A 21,427-nucleotide genomic window follows, 5' to 3' on the forward strand; every position below is an offset into this window, starting at 1 on the left:
TGGTTAGTATGTTTGGCAGTGGCGCCAGGCCCGAAATACCGCCTAGGCTTAGTAGGCTGGAGCGTAGCGCAACATGCAAAACAGGAGCGAGACATTAGCCTCCATTTCCTTCGCCATATGTATACTATGCTTTTCCCTTTTTGAGATCAAAATACATAGAGTTTTCTTCATATATTAAAACAGAATGGACAACAGCAACAACAATACTTTCATATTTAGTACGTAGAAATATTTTGAAAATTATTAATACATTATATTATAATTTTCTTGGGGAAGAGGGAAAGGAGAAGAATTGTTCCAAAATGATAGCCTCGTTCGCTAGGAAAATATCAGTCTGGTAATGAGTGGCGCATATGGTTTGCCATTACTCCTACACCACAAACGATAATTATTAATAAAGAGCAAGCGACAAGAAACGTCAAGTATGATATCACTATTTAGATGGTCAACTTGACAAATAACACAATCTCCAAAACACTAACGATTTTGTACCATAATATTTTCTAAGCACTAAGATATTTAAATAATAATAATAAAAAGGAAGTGTTTCTATTGTGTCGTTTATTCTCTTATCTTGAACATTGTAAAAAGAATGGTGGTAGAAACTAGTAGTTCCTTTTAATAACCTGGAATTCCAGTCACAAATAAGAAAAAGAAATATTTTAGATTATCTACAAGAGACGCTCAATCCAGGGAGAGAGAGAGAGAGAAGGAGAGAATCGTCTATTAACTTTTGTTTCCGCTCGTCTCCCTTTTATTTGGGCTTTCTTTCAAGGCGCTTATTCCTTCTGTCGCCGTGGAATGAGTTCCTTTTTTTGAAGGGTGATTAGCGACAGCCTCCTCTTCTTCTGTTGCTATTATTTTTGTGTTTCTTCTGTGATTCACTTTTTTGTAACTACATTCTTCTTTCTCTCACACGTGATCCAGGCAGCGTATTTCAAATTCATGATTGTATTACACTCGCTTCAGTAGGAAGGTAATCCTTTTCGCTTCAGTGTCAGTTTAATTTTCCCAATGCCATACGCTATAATAGAAAATCTGGGAAATCCCTAGGTAGTAGTCAGCAAAAATAGGATTCGCAGGATTCCCAGTTAAGTCGAATCGAGTGGAGGGGTGGGCTTTGGAGTAGGGGAACGGAGGACGGGAGGGGGTAGCGGAACGAAACAGACTAGACAGAATAGTGCCAACAGAGGGCAGAATGGCAGAGTTAACCAAACTTTAAAAAAAGAAAGTTTATATAGAAAAAGTAAGACTGAGATATCCTTAAGACGGTTCGCTGCACATCTCAAATTGGTCATATTTCTTGTTCGAATAACAGATTTTTTTGTGTTTATTTTTCTTTTCTCTTTTATTTTTTAAGTTCCGACTGGCAAACGGTAATGGGCTTTGTGTCTTGGGCACCAGAGGCCCTCAGGGAGCCTTCACTCCCGTCACGTTGACACCGCTACACCATTCGTTCCGGGAATTTGGCGCGATCAATTTAGAACGAAAGAGACAGAAGTTAGGTTATGGCGGGATTGTGTATCCCTTGCTGATTGTAGAAAATAAAAATAAAACTGAGAAAAACGAGAAAGACACCTCTTCATCACATAAGATGTTTCGATGGGGTGCTTTTGGACTCAAGAGATAACCACAAACTTCCAACTCTTGGTTAAGAACTACAACTATATCATTCTAATTACTTTGCGAAGAAAAAAGAGCCTGCTGTTAAGACATGTTTAATTTTAATTTATTTAGCAACATAATAGCAGTGTTGCCACTATCTGCCACTTCTTTATCCCTCATCCGGAAGTATCGTGTTATTTACGAAACATCACAATTGCAATAAATTGTTTGCAAAACCACCTTAAAAGAAAATTTTAACAGGAATATATTTTCGTACACCATTATGTTACAATTGAGTCAAGACTGTAGATAAACTAACGATAGAATTAATTGTAATCTTAAAAGCTAAAAACATGAGAAAGTAAAGAAAGAGCGATCATACTTTAAAATCAATAGTTAATATCGTAGTAGGGTGTTCGGAATTGCAATTTCAATTCCAGAATTCGGAATGTTCCTCATTAAGAATTTATTCGAAGTTCCGTGATTTTGGAATTACGAAATTTCCGGCTTAGATTCCGAAATTCTTAGGTTCCGAAGTACTGGGCTAAAGTTCCGAGATTATGGAATTTTGACCTTGTGAAATTTCGGATGAAATTCCGAGACTCTGGAATTCCGATTTTTCGAAATTCCGAAACGCAGGGATAAAGTTCCGAGATTCCGGAATAACAAAAATATTAATTCTGACTCTGGAATGAAGATTTTGATTCCGCAATCTAAAACATCCCTACTCAAAATTTTGGCACTTATGGGCAAGTATGGTAAAAAAAAAAAAATGTGTACCTTATATCAATAATTGAATGATAGCATTATATTCTATATCTCTTACTTCCTTTCTCTGTGCTTGCAATTATTGTTGACGAAAATTTTAAAATTTAATAAATAATTATAAAAGACAAAGTGATCTTGTTTGTAATCAAACCACAAGAAAATGGATGAACCATTTGAAATGAATTTTTGGATATAGTTATCAAATACCTTGAATTGTTTTTCTTTATTGTGTTGCTTTAATTAAAATACATATATTAAGGGGACAGAGAAGGTAATAATTTAGAAGAAAAATTAAGTGTCCACGAGTCCGTCAAGTTAGGAAGATGATACTCGGGACTTCGGATAAAGATGATCTCATGAAAATAAGGGGAAACATGTACCAACATTTTCGAAATTTCCGTTTTAAGGGTGTGCCCCCACAAATAGAGCCTACCGGGTGCACACATTTATTACACCTATTCCAGGATAAGACATAAGTTAATATGAACATGCAATCAACATATACAATAATGAATCAATTTCCATATGAAATTAAATAATAACATTGTGACATTATATATATATATATATTAACATAAAAATTAAAAGAACATTTCATATTTAGGTATATATATTTAGGTATAACGAAAAAAATAAAAAACTTTATATGAAGATTGAAATGAGTCTTTTCTCATATATGAAAGTTTTAAGTGAATTTTCAAGTGAATATACGAGTCCTGTCTCGTAGTTAATGACGAGCGTTAATATCTCACTATATCAATGCACTCCTTTTGTGGTGTCCAAAACATTTCACTTTACTCATGTTTTCCTATGCACACATGACATTAGGTTACTGATCGTAACCGACACGTAGTCTATTCGTAGATATACTTATTAATATATTTATATTTTTCTCACGTTTGGATTACAAGGGGAAAAGTTTGCCTTTACTCTTATGGCGACTATTTTCCTTCTTTGGTCATTTCACTTGAGGTACTAGTTTCTTGAATAAGTTTGAACCGTTATCATGAACTAAGAACACTTATTATTAAATTCGCACAATTCGAGGAAACGTGGAAACTAGTGAACGAGAATTTTTCAAGTCCAGGAAGATCTTCGTCGATGAGAACACGATTGTAAAGGTGAAAGCACTGGTTGAGTTTTAGGCGTTGTACAGGAGGTATAGAGTCAAATGTAATTTATACAGTAGGATTTCAGTTCACTGGTCTGAGGATAGATTTGGTAATAAATCAGGGTTACGTGACCTGCCTTAAACCCATGCTACATGCGGTTAGTGTAGTATAAGTAATATTAATTATTACAGAGGTTATTCAGAAATATTACACAAATTAAAAAGAATATATATCATGCGGCGGTATTTTTAACATTTACACTTCATATTTATCGGATATTCCACAACTGTGGCAACTAAGAACTGTTCGGAGTAAGGTACCAAGATCCTTTTCACTTATATTTATTTACTCAATTCAATATTATACATTTTACTTCAATAATATATTCACATTCAATATATATATATATATATATATATATATATATATATATATATATATATATATATATATATATATATATATATATATATTCATATTCGTATCTCGACTTATACATATATTCATTAATTATTCAATTCTTCAAATTACTAACCCCGACAAATCGAATTCTTACGGTCGCAACACTTTACATTTTACATCCAATATGTACGATATAATATATATATCGTATATATATTGTGTCCCACGCATAAAGATAAAATTCATATTGCTAGATATTCAGTTTAAAACAGTGGAAATTCAATGTGTGAGGCAAGCACGTAAACAAAAAGAAAATAGTTATAAATGTAACTAAAAATACTGACAACACTTTTGGGCCCAGATAACTACAACAACATATACATTCAGAGTTACCAGTGGAAACAAATGTGGGAATAGTTAACAACTTGATGGAGATTCTAATTAGACAACGGTAGAAGGAAACGTTAGAAAAATTTAATCATAGATCGGACCATCGCTCGCTCCTCCCATCCGTCAATATGGCGGAAAACGTTTACTTTATACTTCACACCAACGAATACCTCTACGAGTCGTGTCTTGCGACGTCTCTGCTGATAATTTTGGTTAAAAAGCTATATATTAAGTAGTCGATATTTGTAAGGTTCAAAACTCGGAGGGAAAGTTAAAATTTAATAAAAAATATCTTGAAGAAGAGAGTAGAAGAATAGGTAAGGAAGAGAGAGAGAAAAAAAGCGGCGCCAAAAGAATAAGCTAGGACACTAAAACTACAAAGTGGTCGAATCTCTACATACAACATTCCATAGCCAAAAATACTTTCCTATGTCACAAAATGGTTGACCAACTAAATAAGTAGTCTAAAATAAAGTATCTCCAACGCAACAGTAAGTCTGTGCCCTCAAGGGGATTTTCCCAAAGGCAGAAGCTTTAGAGAAATCCCCCTCCTCGCTGTAATCCGACTGAGACCTTGGAGACTCCAGCACTACCGGGAATCAACATGGTTTCCTAATTTAGGATTTCTAAAAATAAAAATAAAAATTGTCCGACCCCTCAGAAACTGATAAAAGTTTCGAGGAAGGTATGGAAAACTAAACTAAAGTCTATAAAAAGAAGAAAATCCTAATTGGCGATTTGCCAAAATAAAAAAATAAATAAATTAAATTTCGTACTGGCGAGTTAATAGAGCCAAAACATCACCAGCCGCTACCAGTACGCAAGGGTGCGAACCTTGAGGCGTCAATTAATTTCAAAAACAGTAAGTCTATTAGAAGCAGAAGAAATGAAAATTCATAGACATTGGAAATTTTCTGAGGCAGTGGCACGGTATTACTATAGTTTACTGTAATTGATTTACTAAATTGTTTGTTCCTATCCACTCTGTCACTTCTACGAACAATGGTAGCTTAGCCAGAAATAGATGACGTGGAAAAAAAATTTTAAATTGCCTGATATTGTCATTAATGCAAACCAAACGCATGTATTTCCACGGTACCAATTCTTCAAACGGCTATTATGTTCCGTGATCGATCGGAAAACATATTCTAGTGTAGGGGTCAGTACTCGAAATATTCATTATTATATATGAACACTCAATACTTTGACTTGTAGCAACAATATATATATATATATATATATATATATATATATATATATATATATATATATATATATATATATATATATAAATCTTTTATTTATCTTCATTATACTCTATAACATAGATTCACTAGCGGATACCCTATACTTTAAGTATATCAAGGACTGTTCAAAGAAGTCATATCATATAACGATAACTTATACGCCACTAAAGAATTTAATCGCGCACTGACCAATACACGAAGCATCACACTAATCCATACCTTCTTACTACGAAAGCCATACTATATTCCACTTCACAGCTTAAGAATTTCATATATAGTCAAAGGGAAGGAATATTATCAACGATAATATTAATTAAACACGTTTATATTCAGATGACAACAATGAGGTTTATTCTACAGCACGAATAGGAAGGCCATTAGCATCGTAATCTGGGAACGGAAAAATAGGATCACATATTCTAACTTCTGCTTAATAATGAACGCAAAGTTTATTTTTGTTAATATTTTAATTACTGGACTATGTAGTACATTGTAATTTTCAGGAACGTTCAATTTTGAATTAATTTGTCTATTTATTTATATAGGCTAGAAATAATATTTAAGCATAGTTAATCGTAAAATAAAGGCCAATTTCGTATAAACTAAATCACTAAGACATTCGAGTAACAGAAATACGAGCAGCAGATGATACTGAATTTGGAGACAGTGGCGCTACTAGTATATAAACAACCTATGTATGACTGAATATACCTTTGTACACTATACATCACGATACGGAATAATTGTGAATTTTCATTATGAATCAAAATTTCTTAATACGGACTAGAGATGAAGAATAAGAAAAAACAATACATTGTCCATACTTTAAAATGTCATATTTCTTACTCTCTCACTATTTCTACTGTCAAAATACTACTTTACACAGATATACATGCTACATTCCACGTAAACTAAGAAAAATAAATACTGAAACATATAACTATACATGCTCATACATAAATTATTACATCACTCAAATATAAATGAACCAAATAATATTATTTGAATTCCCTAATCGGCTCTATAAACTGAAGAGGAGGGAAAAGAAACAATCAGAGCCAAATAGCTCTTCTGTAAACTAAATCATGTTTTCCAATTTCTGTGTTAAAGCTATTGAAAGGATATATCAAAACTGCTGATTGTGGGGGGTCCCTTTCCTGAAGGGAAAAGGACCCTAAAAATTGTTTAACCCATTTTCGTTGGAAGCTTGCTCAACTTAAGAGTGAATGAGAGCCCATTTCTTCGTTTACACTGCCATGATGAAAATTACCTTAACTGCTGCAAAATCTGATACCGCCATGTTACTAATTATTTAAAAAAAATACATTTACTACACACACAAACTGAAATTATATATGTGGACAGGTCGCTGCAACTTTAAACTGAATTTTGGGAAGGTAAAAAAGATTTTAAGAAACCCTAATCACAAAATCTGAACTTGAAAACGCACATGTTTATGAATCCTGTCCATCACTATCTATAGACGACATCATGGCGTCTGTCAAGCTGAATTCTATATTTCGCTGTTTTTATGAGATTACTATTGAGTTTTTGCTATCTCAGGCTCTCTGTCTGCTTCCAACCATTTAATTTTTGAAATAGAGCTGATTTTACCTGAATTAACTGCCTGTTTTGCTATAAAATCACCAAAATATCCGCAGCAAACTGAAGTAGTTGCAGCTCAGATAGTTGTAAGTTCTAGAATGATCATTCTCGCGCCTTGATACCATAGAGTCAGAAAATAGTTCAATCAGAACAAAGGGTTTTGGCGGTGGAAAATTATAAAACGAATAGAAAATGGTATAAACTGGATAAAACCGAATCTTGTTAGGTATTTTAGAGGGACGAAGGGGGTCTAAACTATTTTGCCAAAAATCAGATTGGTGGTTAATTCCGAGAATTTCTGCGCAATAACAGGCCTATGTTTTTGTATAGCATTAAGATGATGGTTTCAATATTTATCCATTTGAAATACCCATATAGAATATATTAGTATGTAATAAGGTACTAATAAAGATATTATTCCCCAAAAATATAATCTCTATAAAATTATTCCAAGCTTCCACATTAATTTTAAGTTGAATAATAATCAAATGAATATATTATGTAAACCGAAAATATTATGGCAAAATTGCATGGTACAGTACGTGCAAAAAATAGTGGACCCCTCCCAACAAAAATTTCATTACACAAATTGTAATGTTACATTACAAATTCATAGTCTAAAGACATTGAATGTAAAAGAGTTCATAAATTCATTATTATTACTGCCAACTAAATAGTTCAATGTATAAGTCTATTCTCTTTCATGAGAACATTGATGTATTCCCCTTAAATTTTGGTAGAAGTGTGTTGGCCCGCCTCTTAAGTTTAGAAATTGTCCAAAAAATAAAATCTGATAAATATTCTTTACGACTCGAATGTTTCTCTGTAAATTTGGGTAGTACTGCTTATCCTCGTCTATTGGTATAAAATTGCTAAACTATTCAAATTACCATGCGATCGGTTATTCACCTATTTTTCTTCTTTGATGAGGATTTATCACGTTAGATGGTTATACAGTTGAGTAGGGGAGTCTATTCTCTTCTATATGATGTGGTGTGAGATGGTCCACCTTTTAAACTTAGGGATTTGCAATAACGAAGTATGGTAAATGTTTTCTAAGACTGAAATATATATATTTATAAATTTTGTTCGTCTTCCTTTTCCCTTTTATGGGAAAAAATTCAAAATTTGTAGTTTTTTTTACCTATACCTTGAACCCTAAGTACTTATCAGTCTCATCCCGTTTTTAAACAAGTTTAGAATTGGAAGAATAATATTATTTCTTTATGTAATTTTCTAGACAATACAAAATACTACTTGGTAAACTAACCAATTTTTTTTTAGATAGTTTTCGTTTTTACTTATATGATCACCTAAGACAATGAAATCAAAACAGAATTAAATACTTATTCGTTCAGAATGTCGAATATATTGACGATACAAACCCTTCCACTAACAAGCAAGGGGCGCGATATCGAGACTCAAATTGCGCAATAAGAGTTACATATACTGAAAGGGCATCAGGTAGTTAGTAAGTTACCAAATTATTAGCTGCAGTCCGCCAGTAGGGAAAAAGTTATGGGACTGTAAAGTTCAGAGCCTCTCGTACGAAAATCACACAAAACTTAGCATTTGGCTTGTTCCTCTTTGTATTGACAAGAAATAATGAACTCTAACGCATTCCCATCACAGAACATGATGTTTGACATAAGAAAATCTGTATGAGAAGAATTGCCAGTGTTGCCATCCATAGAAATTACAGTGTTGCCAGAATAAGAATACCTCGAAAAGCTTGCAAGCAAATAGTACGTGATCGGGACTTGCGTTGCACAATAAGGGTTATATATTCTGAAAGAGCATCAATCGTGAAATGACCACGTTGTTAGCTGCAGTCCGCCAGTAGGGCAAAATTATGGGGCTGCAAAGTAAACATGAGAGACTATGACAAACAGAAGGAATAACCTGTTTGTGTGTGCAATAGCAAACGGTATTTGTTTGGGAAGGGGAGATAGCTATGTAAATGACAGTGTTAAGCCATACAATTGATATGAAGAGCAGAAAGTATCGAGTGATCCAAACAAAAACAGTTAGTACAATATGCACATCGGACGATAGCCAGCGACGCGCAGTAATAACACATTTCTGTGGTAAGGGAGTCAAAACAGCGCTCCTGGAGACTTGCCATTGGTGTCATCTATAGACATTACAGTGTTGCTAGAATATTAGTGTTGCCACGAGACGAGACATTTCTCGTGTCTCGTCTCGTCTCGTAAACGAGACGAGAGACGAGACGGGAGAGAACCCTTTTAGACGAGACACGAGACGAGACAGACTACTTGTCCCGTCTCGAAAACGAGACGAGACACGAGACGAGACATTTCAGGAGACGTCCCGTCTCGTCTCGTGTCTCGAAAATGAAAACGCTGGCGAGAATGGGCGAGATTGAATTTGCCAGTAGTCATATAGATTGCAAAAGGAAAATCCCCTTTGTGAGAAAACATGTTGAAAAGCCTTCTTAGGAAGGTGTCCTCTGTCTATTGAATGAAACAATCGTGATACATGAGCTTCCAGGAATATCATCCTTAATGTCTTGTCCCCAATTCCCCTTGCTGTAAACTGAGGAATTCTCAATTTTTTTTTCATTTTTGGCTGGAATGATGACAAACGAAATCAAAGACAGGGAAGATTTTTACAAGGTCAAGAAACCGAACTACCACTCAAGAAACCGAACTACCACCACCATCTATTCAATTTGAGAACTGGGTAAGGTCTACACTCATAACAGGCTGTAGTTGAAAGTTCTGGCTGAGATGGCGGAAGAGAACAGAACAGACTATACTTGTCTTTATTCTCTGGTGGCGGTATTCTTTTTGCTATATGAACCGAAAACGGCAATTGAAGTATGCCATCTTGCAACTAAAATTTTGTCTCTCTCTCTCTCTCTCTCTCTCTCTCTCTCTCACACACACACACACACACACATACATATAAAAACACACTTTTACCATTTTACCAATCGCTCGCTTATTATACAGCAGTCATGTTGTAAAATTCACCTCTTCGTTTGGAAGACGAGTGAAGGACAAAGAAAGCAAAGATATTATCGACGAACCCTTCAAATTGTTTGCTTTCAGCAAATTTATGATACTAACAATAACACTTTAGGTGAAGAGGTTTTACAGGGGGACCTTCGTTTTGTTACGCGGAAATGTTTGATTTGACCAGAGTGTGAAATTGCCCTGGTGTTGAGAGGAGGGGAATACTTCCCTTTCCTAGTGAATAATATTTATTAGGACCTGAATTATCTTCAGAAATGGTTTCTTACAGAGTGTAAAGAACATTTGGTATAATATTCATGGAACTCCGTTGAAAGCAGAAAATATCATGAGAATGATCAAAATTCGAACATTGAAGAACATAATTAACAGAAAAGAAATAGGATACCCAAACCATATTTTTAAACCTGCAATAAAATGTATATCCTATATTTTTACTAATTCCTTACTCTCATGAAAGTATCCCGGGGTGGATATTGTCTCCAATTTTTTTCAGACTGAAATCCTTTTATCCCGTAGGATTTCGCCCCCTGACACAATACGAAAAAACAAATGCTCTTAAAATCCATACACATGACCCTTCCGGGACTCAACCCGGGGCTTTCAAGCCGATGGCCTATCGCCGCAGACCGCTCGGCTTGGTATGAAGATGTACGTTGTATGACTGCGAATAGATCTCGACAATATAAGAAACTTTAATCCAAAATGGCCACCCAAAAATCAACTTTCTTTTTTTTTTAGACCACTAGCTAATTTGGGTGTACTGTCATGAGTTTGTTACACAAACGGGACAACCACCACATAGTAGCACACACACCGCGGTTATGGGAACAGATTTGAACCATGGAAGTGAAGACTGGCCCCAAGCATTCTTTCGTCCGATGTATCATTCAGCTCCCATTACTATGGCACTTCAAGTAGAGTTTACTGTGCAGTAACATATAAAATTTCAATCAAATACTTTCCATTACTCAATAAAATTATTTGGTTCCGAACTTTTTAAAAAAAAAAAAATAATTGCAACAAATCTAAACATGCTAAAATGAAAAGTAGTTTTTGGATTGGTATGGGTTAACACTGTGAAACCTAAAGGCTGGAATATATGAAATCAGAGTGTACATACATATCTGTCTCTCTATTTATCTATATATCTTTCCATCTCTCTCTCTCTCAATATATATATATATATATATATATATACAGACACTATAAAGCAAGTGGGCTGATAGTATACGATAGCGTCGGGGATGGTGACACCTTTACATCGAACTTTGCTTGTCGTGTAAACATTACTTGACATTAGTGTCTTCATCTTTGACGTACCTATGAGCAATTTACTGTATATTTGTGTATTGAAACTGGTGAAACAAATTTCAATGTTTCAGAATAAAAAAAAAAGCCAGGGTCGAGAAACCTCAGACAACTAACAGCAGAGACATATCTTGTAAACTATTTGTCCTTGCCTTGTGAGCTTATTTGAATTTATTTTTAAGACCTTTAGGCAACTTTGGCCGAATAGATGATGATGGGAAAATTAATGGAATGAAGAAAGTGGTAGGATACTAGAAAACTTCGAGAAAACACACACATTCGAAAAATGAAATGAAATGAAATCTTTGAGTTTTACGTCCCACGATTATGCCGGTTAGGCTAAAGGAGACGGTGATGATGAGTAATGAATGAAATGGTGGAATGAAGAAAGTGGGAGGAAACGGGAGAACCCCGAGAAAACCCACGCCCACTGTGTTTGTCCACCACAAAGTTCATTTGGCGGGGGCTGGGATCGAACCCGAGACCCCAAGCACCAGAGGTGAACGCTCTACCACTGAGCCACCGCGGTCCCCACACACATTTGATGTTTGTCCACCACAAAGCTCACATGGCACTAACCGAGATCAAACCGACTACCACATACACCAGAGGTGAAGGCTTCACGGTGTAGTTACCGTGACATTTCTTGTCTTGTGTGTTCTGGGTAACACTTGTAACTTAGTTGTAAGTTGATTAGCATGGTGCAGCCTGCTACATTTTACTTTCGTTCCCATGGTATGTTGCTATATTTTTTACGAGACAAGACGAGACAAACGAGACGAGACGAGACGGGACAGAACATCTCGAGACGAGACACGAGACGGGACGAGTACATTTTTTCGAGACGAGACACGAGACGAGACATGCTTTGCACGAGACGCGACGAGACAGCCTGAAGTCTCGTCTCGTCTCGTCTCGTGGCAACACTATAGAATATCCTACGCTCTTCGTTAAGACACGGACTACAAGAATGAATTCAACGGCGTTATTCAGCGGCGATATATCACTAACAGCACGAAACAAATTTTACGATTCGCGATGCTCGGCATTTGTGTTGTCTGTCTGTCGATATGCCTCACGATAAATGCCCAACGAACAAACCGATTCGAACCCGAATGACATTTTCACAGGCTTATCGTGAGGTCTACTTTGCGAAGCACCTTCATACTAGTGTTTTCTTGGTAGCTTTTGTACTTATGTTTAAGTAATATTCTGTAATGTTAATACAAATATAGTATAACTACTTTCATTCTTACAAACTAAATAACGTATTATGTAAAACGTAATTCCGTGCAAACCACGAAAACATGATGTCACAAAACACCGTTGTGTTCACTCTTTCATTCGCTGCAAACCAAGCTTTTCGCTGTATTCTTATTGGGGCAACACTGTAATTTCTATGGATGGCAACGCTGATAATTTTTCTCATATAGATTTTCTTATGTCAAACATCATGTTTTGTGATGGGAATACGTTAGAGTTCATTATCTCTTGTCAATACAAAGAGGAACAAGCCAAATGCTAAGTTTTGTGTGGTTTTTGTACGCCAGCCTCTGAACTTTACAGTCCCATAACTTTTTCCCTACTGGCGGACTGCAGCTAATAATTTGGTAATTTACTAACTACCTGATGCTCTTTCAGTATATGTAACTCTTATTGCGCAATTCGAGTCTCGATATCGCGCCCCTTGCTTGTAAGTGGTATTTTCTGAGTACTAAATAATTACGTGGAGAAATTTTAAGATTAATTTTTACGAACGCACCAAAAATTGGAATGTGACCATCACACGCTACTACCACAATATAGACTATTAATAAATACTGCTAAAAATAAGTTTTGCCATAGAAAAATACTTGGGTTGGTGAACATGTCAAATTTCTACACGTTTAAATATGCTTCTTTAACTACACTCATGCGTATGCACGGGTATCCTTGAGCTTCAATTTGGAAATGAGTACTGTGACTATTAATAGATCAAATAGTTTATTATTATTATTATTATTATTATTATTATTATTATTATTATTATTATTATTATTAGTAGTAGTAGTAGTAGTAGTAGTAGTAGTAGTAGTAGTAGTAGTAGTAGAGTATCCACCAAGAATATGAAAGCAAAGCCAGAAAACTTAACATATTAACTTACCTCCAAGTTTGTTTATATTTGCAGTGCGAAATTCACAGAGCTTGTGCCTAGTAAGCAAAATGCACGGAACATCATTCGCCGAATAGTCTTTGTTTCTTTCCGTTCTCTTCGTGCTATATAAACAATCAAGTTGTAATTGAGTATACCCTACCATAAATAGCAACAGTAAATGTAATTACATGTAGCAAATTGAATATCACTTCAATAAATACTAAATGCGTATCTAATATCTGACTAAATTTTTATGTGAAGGAATGTTATCTACAACCTTCATAACGAAGAAATCTCCCTTTTTATGGTCACCTATTTCCTTGTTTGTATGGGATTGGCGTTCCTTCAGTTTTTTCTATCCTGGGATTCCACTATTCTCCAAGCCCTCTCTCTCAGATCATTTTGTATCTTGTCCTTCCATTTTATCTTGAGGTTTCATCCCATCCTCTCACCTGGTACTTTCAACTTTCCAATTCTCTTTCCCATAGTCATCGTTCCTTCGTTTTACCAATCCATATCCAAGCCATCTCAGCCTCCATTCTTAAGAATTTCTTCCTCAAGGATCTCACTTTAACGTTCATTAACAGTTTCTTAGTCTATTCTTTCTCGTCACCCCACATATCAATCTTAACATTTTCAACTCCACTAATTTTATCTTCTTCTTCTTCTTTTTTCTTTGCTGGGTCCTTGTGATTGCCAATATTTCACTACTGTACATCATGGCTTATCTTATTACCGTTTCAAGTAGGGATGACCAAATATTCCGGAATTCAGAAATTTTATTTTTCGAAACTGGACTTTGTACTTTCCGCATTTCGGAGGATATCCAGATATAAGAGAAAATCCTAATTCCCGAGGGAATACAGTATTCGAATTTTGAATAAAATTCTAATTTTGAACGGGAACAGTTTTCGTTGCTTTTTGTAAAACATGAATGTGGATAGGAACAAATTACATTAGATATATTGGTAGGATACAATCCCAAGATGATTAACAAATAATATATAAATTAATATGGGTTTGTGTTTAGTGTGGCATAGTATACACACTATAAAGGTAATCAAGAAAGTTCTGTCGGTTTTACACCAGTCACCTTTGGACATCGATATGTCACCTAAGATGTACCTGGAAGATCAAAAATAGTCCCCATCAGCTTCGACGATCTTCTGAGAACGTTCTGGAGAGCTATGGATTCCATCGCGGTAGAACTGGGGGCCGTGAAGCGAAGAAGGTATCAAGTGCATTTTGCACCTATACTACGGATTTGAACTGGGGTCCTCTAAGGTGATCATCCAAGAAATGGAACAAGTGATAACCGGACTGTGCAATGTCTGGCAAGTATGGCGGATGCAATAGTATTTGCCATCTAAGGCGTAGAATTATGTCCGAGGTCATCCTAACCACGTGGGGCTTAAAGTTGTCCTGTAACAGGAGGACCCCTTTGCGATAGAGAAGTGATGGCTCAAGAGTTTTGAGTTTTTCTTGAACACGGCTCAACTGCTGATAACACACAGTAGCATTAATGCTCTGACCAGCTGGTAGCAGTTCCCGATGCACAATACCGCAAGCAGTCCACCAAATACACCAACAACCAACCTTCGCCTTATCACGGCGTGAGAGCCAATTGAACAGATATCTCCGAAAAGCGACAGAACTTTCTTAGTTACCTTTATAAATCGTTGAAAGTTGTTAGAAGAGGCAGTAGGGTAGCCAGAGAAACATATTGCGGTGCTAGTAATTTCAGTGTCACAAAAGCATATACACATGTACGGTGGGCCACAGAAATTCTTGATGTACAAAGTTCGCGAGACAGGCAACCCAACTAACGCCTGTTCCAAGATTAATTACGCAGTAAATAGAACAGCAGCATGAAGTTGCCCCCAACTGTTAAAAGAACAAATCGTAAAGTGTGCTTTTGTGCAGGAGTGAGGAGAAACGCTGGCTGACGAAATGACAAAAGGGAGTCCTTAGGTACTTGTACTCACAGTAAACAGCACAATACCAGAAAAAATATACGGACACCAGAGGCTCCGATGAGTAGATAACAGTCAGGGGACTTAAATAATCTTATAATTAACTCAAATGAGGGATTATAAAGTTAACTTACTTCAAATGACTATACATATATGCGTATCAAATAATATACGGATAGATTATACGGTATATGTAGTACGATATTTTTTTAAGTAAACACACAAAGCCTTGCGCTCAGTTTTGAAACTATTACAATAGTCCTACCTGCAAATCAACTAAAATATGGCTCAATCATTCGGGGAAGAGCCCAGCCTCCAATGACAATATTGGGGGTCTAACAGGGCCTGGGCTCCACTGATTGGTACGTAATACTACTTCGAAAGAAGAACTTGTCCGATTTCATTATTTATTAAATGACTTTTGAAAATGCTAAATATTGGTACGGAGTAATTTATTTGTAAATATTAAAAATGCAAAATTCGATAACACTCAAACGAGTTGGAGAACTTATCCGTACTAAGCGTATTTTCCCTTAGGTTGCAAATATAACTGAAGGTTCCTGATATGTATAATATTTGTGAAAATTTACATATTGAGACAAGGAGAAAAGGGGAGAATATAGTGTCAATTAACAAAAATTTAAAAATTCACGAAATTAAGGGATAATATCAAATATAGAGTCATTAACAGAATTAACTCTGTAATTCGTTTTCTCCATTTATATTTCTTCTTTTATTTTCAGGATTACATCATCACTGAATTTCTCCACTGGAGATTATCTTCGTTTAGTACCATCCAACTGGAGCTCAGCGTTGTAAATTAAACATTTTAAAAAGACTAAAGGAAGCGGGCGGGAATCGAACCCGGGCCAGAAAATTGGCAAATCACAACGCTAACCATTCACCTAAAGCGTTACTTACTCTGCCTCGCCTAAATAAAGAGTGTTTTCTGTTCGCTCAAAATAGTAGCTCGTTTATAGTCAAATTGATTGACAAAACACAGGAATATGGAGCATGTCGAGTACCTATATTGGCTCACTATGGGAAAATAAATGGATATGTTCAATATTACGGGAATAATACAATCAAGTGGAATTATGACTGTGCAAATACTTTTATACTAACATAGAGAATTAAACTAATCAGTATTTGAGCTTATTGTGTTGACAATGTTGCCAACCTGGTACAAAGTGTTATGTTTTCAAATCGCAGTAGACGTTTACACTTTTAGCCTATGATTGCTGACATCAAAACATTCCTAAATATGGGGCACTGTCTTCCGAAGTTTATGCATGGCATAAATGAAAGCTGCGTCAAAATCATCATCATCACCACCCGGCGGGAGTTCACGTGGTTCGGTTTTAACGTTAATCAATACGTCCACGTCTCATATAGTCTTGCTGTTGAAAGTGACCTTAAACTCCAAATCAACTCAACTCCTTAAGAACATAGTTCTGAGTTAAATATCAACTTGAAACCATGCGTCCAAAATGAAAATTATTCATGCTCCTAGTATATATATATATAGAGAGAGAGGGGGGAGGGAGAGGGAGCAGAATAAATATGGTTGTATTTTTCATAGGACCGCGGTGGCTTAGTGGTAGAGCGTTCACCTCTGGTGCATGAGGTCCTTGGTTCGATCCCAGCTTGCACAAAGTGAGATTTGTGGTGGAGAAACACCGTGTTTTATCAGGACTCCCCTGTTTCCTCCCACTTTCTTCGTTCCCCAATTTTCATTCATTCCTCATCATCACCGTCTCCTTTACCTAGCTGACATATGCATGGGACGTCTAACTTAAAGATTTAATTTCATTCCATTGAAAAAATTAGTATAATTCATAATCTACATCTTTATAAAGCAACTTGAACAATCATATAGATGTATAATGCTTAAAATTGGATTAAATCGCAATTTCAATAGTCTGCAATATCCTAGGTTTCTCATTTATTTAAATCAAATGGTTAATTATTTTATACTTTATAGGAAGAAACATGAAACGAAATATTTAGTTTTACGTCCCACGGTTATGCCGGTTAGTCTAAACGAGATGGTGATGATAAGTGAATGAAATGGTAGGATGAGGAAAGTGTGAGGAAACGGGAGAACCACGAGAAAACCCACGAGCACAGTGTTTGTCCACCACAAAGTCGATATTAGCTGCTATATAAGACACAATTATCTATACCTTTGGTGTGGGAGGTCCTGGTTTGATTCCGGCGGGTCTCATATAGCCTCGCTGCTGAAAAGGACACTACACTAAAATTCAACTTAACTAAACAATTATCTATACATTAAATGTAATTAGGAAGTCCGTATTGCTATCATAAGAGCAAGTTTATGAAAATGAAATGTATAATAATGGTTGTATATAAAATTTAGTTTGCGTAATGTTGTAATGTCCAACTAGGGTTGCAATAGTGGACAGTTCAAGCTGTCAATCCCATCATTCTAATTATTTCACTTCAACGTTCGTGTTCCAAAGTTGTGCCCGAAATGCATTGATATACCAGCAAAAGCAAGCAAATAGTCGCTGCTCAGACGGTGAAGTCATGGACTACTAACGAAGCCATGGACTCCTTGTACGAATCTCGCTACGGTCATAATTGTTCATAGTCGGGATTCAATTGCTACGAAGCATATTTTTACTTTGTTGAAGCTTTTAAATTTCTTCTGTTTCTGGCAGTAGCTTCTATTTCTATCAGCAAATGCAGTTGGTTGCTCCAACAGCTCATAAATAAGTATTTTTTATTTGCTTACAGCAAGAATAAACTCCTCATTTCGATATATGTTGTTTGACTTAAAGTGAGCACTGCACAACTGTGTTTAGTATTCTGTTCCACTTTTCTTCAGGCAATTTTTACACGTTAACAGACAATATTGTACTGACCTTGTAAATGCCTCTAGGCATAAGACCAAATCAAAATGTTAACACACTGTTCTGTGAGTATTAGCTCAGCAGAGGTTTCGATTTATGTTTACTTGCTATGTTTCTGCTCTCTTTAGAAACGACAGCTATTTGTCATATAAAGAAATTAATTCGTTCCATTACTTTTTTTAAACGTTCATCCACTAAAGCTAAACAATAATCTGTTTTACAGAAGAAAACAATATGTAAAGTTTTACTTTACTGTTAAAAATTTAATCCTTTTCCAGTGCTATATGCTAATCAGTGCATTATTTGTAAAGTGGAAGAGGAATTTCTGTAATTACTGCTTTTCCAGGGTGGGAAGAGTAGCTCTACCCCTGTAAAACCTAACAATTCTCATAAGCATTATCAGTTAGGCAATATTCCTTCTAAAATACTGCAACTATAGTTTCCATCTCAAGTAATACGTATAATAATAATAATAATAATAATAATAATAATAATAATAATAATAATAATAATAATAATAATAATAATAATAATAATAATAATAATTTAGTATCAGACTTGAAGAGATTTCTATATGATACATGTATTCATGAAAATAGTTACTACTTGTTACGTATTTAGTTGGTCTTCCATTCCCGGCGGGAGTTCATGTGGTTCGGATTCCTCGTTAATCAGCAGGTTCTGTCTCATATAGCCTTGCTGTTGAAAGGGACGTTAAGCTGTATGATACAATGAAATCTTTGAGTTTTACGACCAACGGATATGTCAGCTAGGCTAAAAGAGACGGTGATGATGAGAAATAAATGAAAGGGTAGAATGAAAAAACTGGGACAACCCCGAGAAAACCCACGCACTCGGTGTTTGTCAACCACAAAGTTTACTTGGCGCGAGCTGAGATCGAATGCGCCAGAAGTGAACGCTCTACCACTGAGCAATTGCGGCCTGGTTTAAACTCTACATGCCTAACATGTAATACTTCCGAAGATGAACACTCCGATTTTAATAAAATTCAGCAGGTAGATACTACACATAACCGATTACGTGTTCCTTATTTTCTGCGGAAAAACAGTTTTAGGGGGCGAAAGGTCCCACCGAAAATTTTGAAAGTGAACGTCGAAAGGCAAGAAGAAGTGGACCGAAGTGAATGAAATTGTGTGTAGATATTATATTTCGTGTCCAACATGTGTCCTTATCCGATTTATTCAAATTTGGTACATGAACAGTAAGCACAAACAGTATAGCGTACTTTATAGTATTTCGGGAGGCGCCTTTAACCCTTAGAATGTTGTTTTTTCGCATAAACAGAAAGGCGTGTCGATTTATTTCCTATTTACTGTTGATGTGCCAAATTTGAAGCAAATCGGATGTGGACACTTGGGAAATACGAGATACCTTATTTAACATATGCAATACCTTCACACACTTTCATTTGCTTCGGTCCACTCCTTCCTGCGCTACTATTAATAAAATTTACTTTTTCCGGAGAGGGCCTTGTCCCCAAAACAGTATTAGGGCCAAGGCCCATCCGAATTGCACCTTTGATATTCCGTAATTAACGGTTTAGAGGGTCTGTGTCCCACCCAACTCTTTTTTTAAGGAAAATTCGAAAGAGTATTCCCTCATTTCAAGTCCTCATCATCTGTGCATAGTTTCATTGACTTCGGTCCACTTCCTATTGCCTTTCGGGCGTCAAATTTCAAAATTTTGGTTGAGGTCTTTTGCCCCCTAAAACCGTTGTTCCACAGAAAATAAAAAATCCGTATTCGTTAATTTTTTGCGTATTGTCACTACAACAAAATTTCGTTCCAGTTCTTCATATCCTTTAAGCATTTCAGACATACTATTATTAGCATTTCTGATATTACATGATCAAACTTTTGGAGGGGTCCGTGCCCCACCCAGCCGTTTTTTTTAGGAGAATACGAAACATGTATTTCCTAATTTTAGGTCATGAAATATCAGATCAGAAATATCAAACAAATACGGTGAACATAAACATAGATCACTAGACATATTACGTCAGGGTGAAATAGGCTTAAACTTCAGACACTACAAAATACATTTCATTAGCTCTCCCTGCCGGTCTAATGGCTAGCACGTGTGCCTTTGGTGTAGGACGTCCCGGGTTCGATTTCCGCTCGGAGAATTTTAACTGTCTTTAATTAATGTTTTTGTGTTTGTATCCCTGTCGTTTATGCGTATTGGAAATAGCTGTAAAATGTGTATACCTTGTAGAAAATAGAGACAAGTTACTGAGATACGTTCGGTGAATCAGTTAACTTAAAGAAAAGAAAAAAATGCTCTAAAGCGCTTGCGCGTAGATCACCCTTAAAGGATAGTTCGAGTCCTCAAAGTAAAATTTGTCTTTTACCTGTTCTCGAAGTTTCTCTTTGTGTTTCTATCGGATTCGATTAAATAGAACTTCGAATAGAGACGTTGCGGAATTCATTTATTGACTAAACCAGAAATTCTGATAAAGATAACGACTATGATTTTATTTTTAATAATACAATTATTATTATTATTATTATTATTATTATTATTATTATTATTATTATTATTATTATTATTATTATTATTATGTGAAGTACGAACTTTAAGATGAGGCGATGCAGCATTTACGTAAACTAAATGATAATTTATTTGATAATACTCACTAGTCCACCATACATTTACGAGGGTTTCCTTTGGGAAATGAAGTGTATACAACATTGAATAGTAAAAATATTACAATAAAAATATATTATTAAAAATGTTGATTAAGTAATTGGAGTTAAACAATACTTTCCAGTAAGAATTATATATAGAGAGGATTTGCTTTAAAGTACAATCCACACAAATATTCGAGTTTTAATCCGACTAGAAATCGATAATTACACGATAATGTTTACTTCATTATTTCTATTATTCTTTATTCTTGAACGTATTATAATTCTCTGTAAGATACGATTTTTCCATTTCAAAACGTGGAACGAGAAATGAATGTAATACTCTATTTGTTAAGAAAC

This window comes from Thermobia domestica, chromosome 12, assembly GCF_964235325.1.
Source record: "Thermobia domestica chromosome 12, izTheDome1.hap1.1, whole genome shotgun sequence".
NCBI lineage: Eukaryota > Metazoa > Arthropoda > Insecta > Zygentoma > Lepismatidae > Thermobia > Thermobia domestica.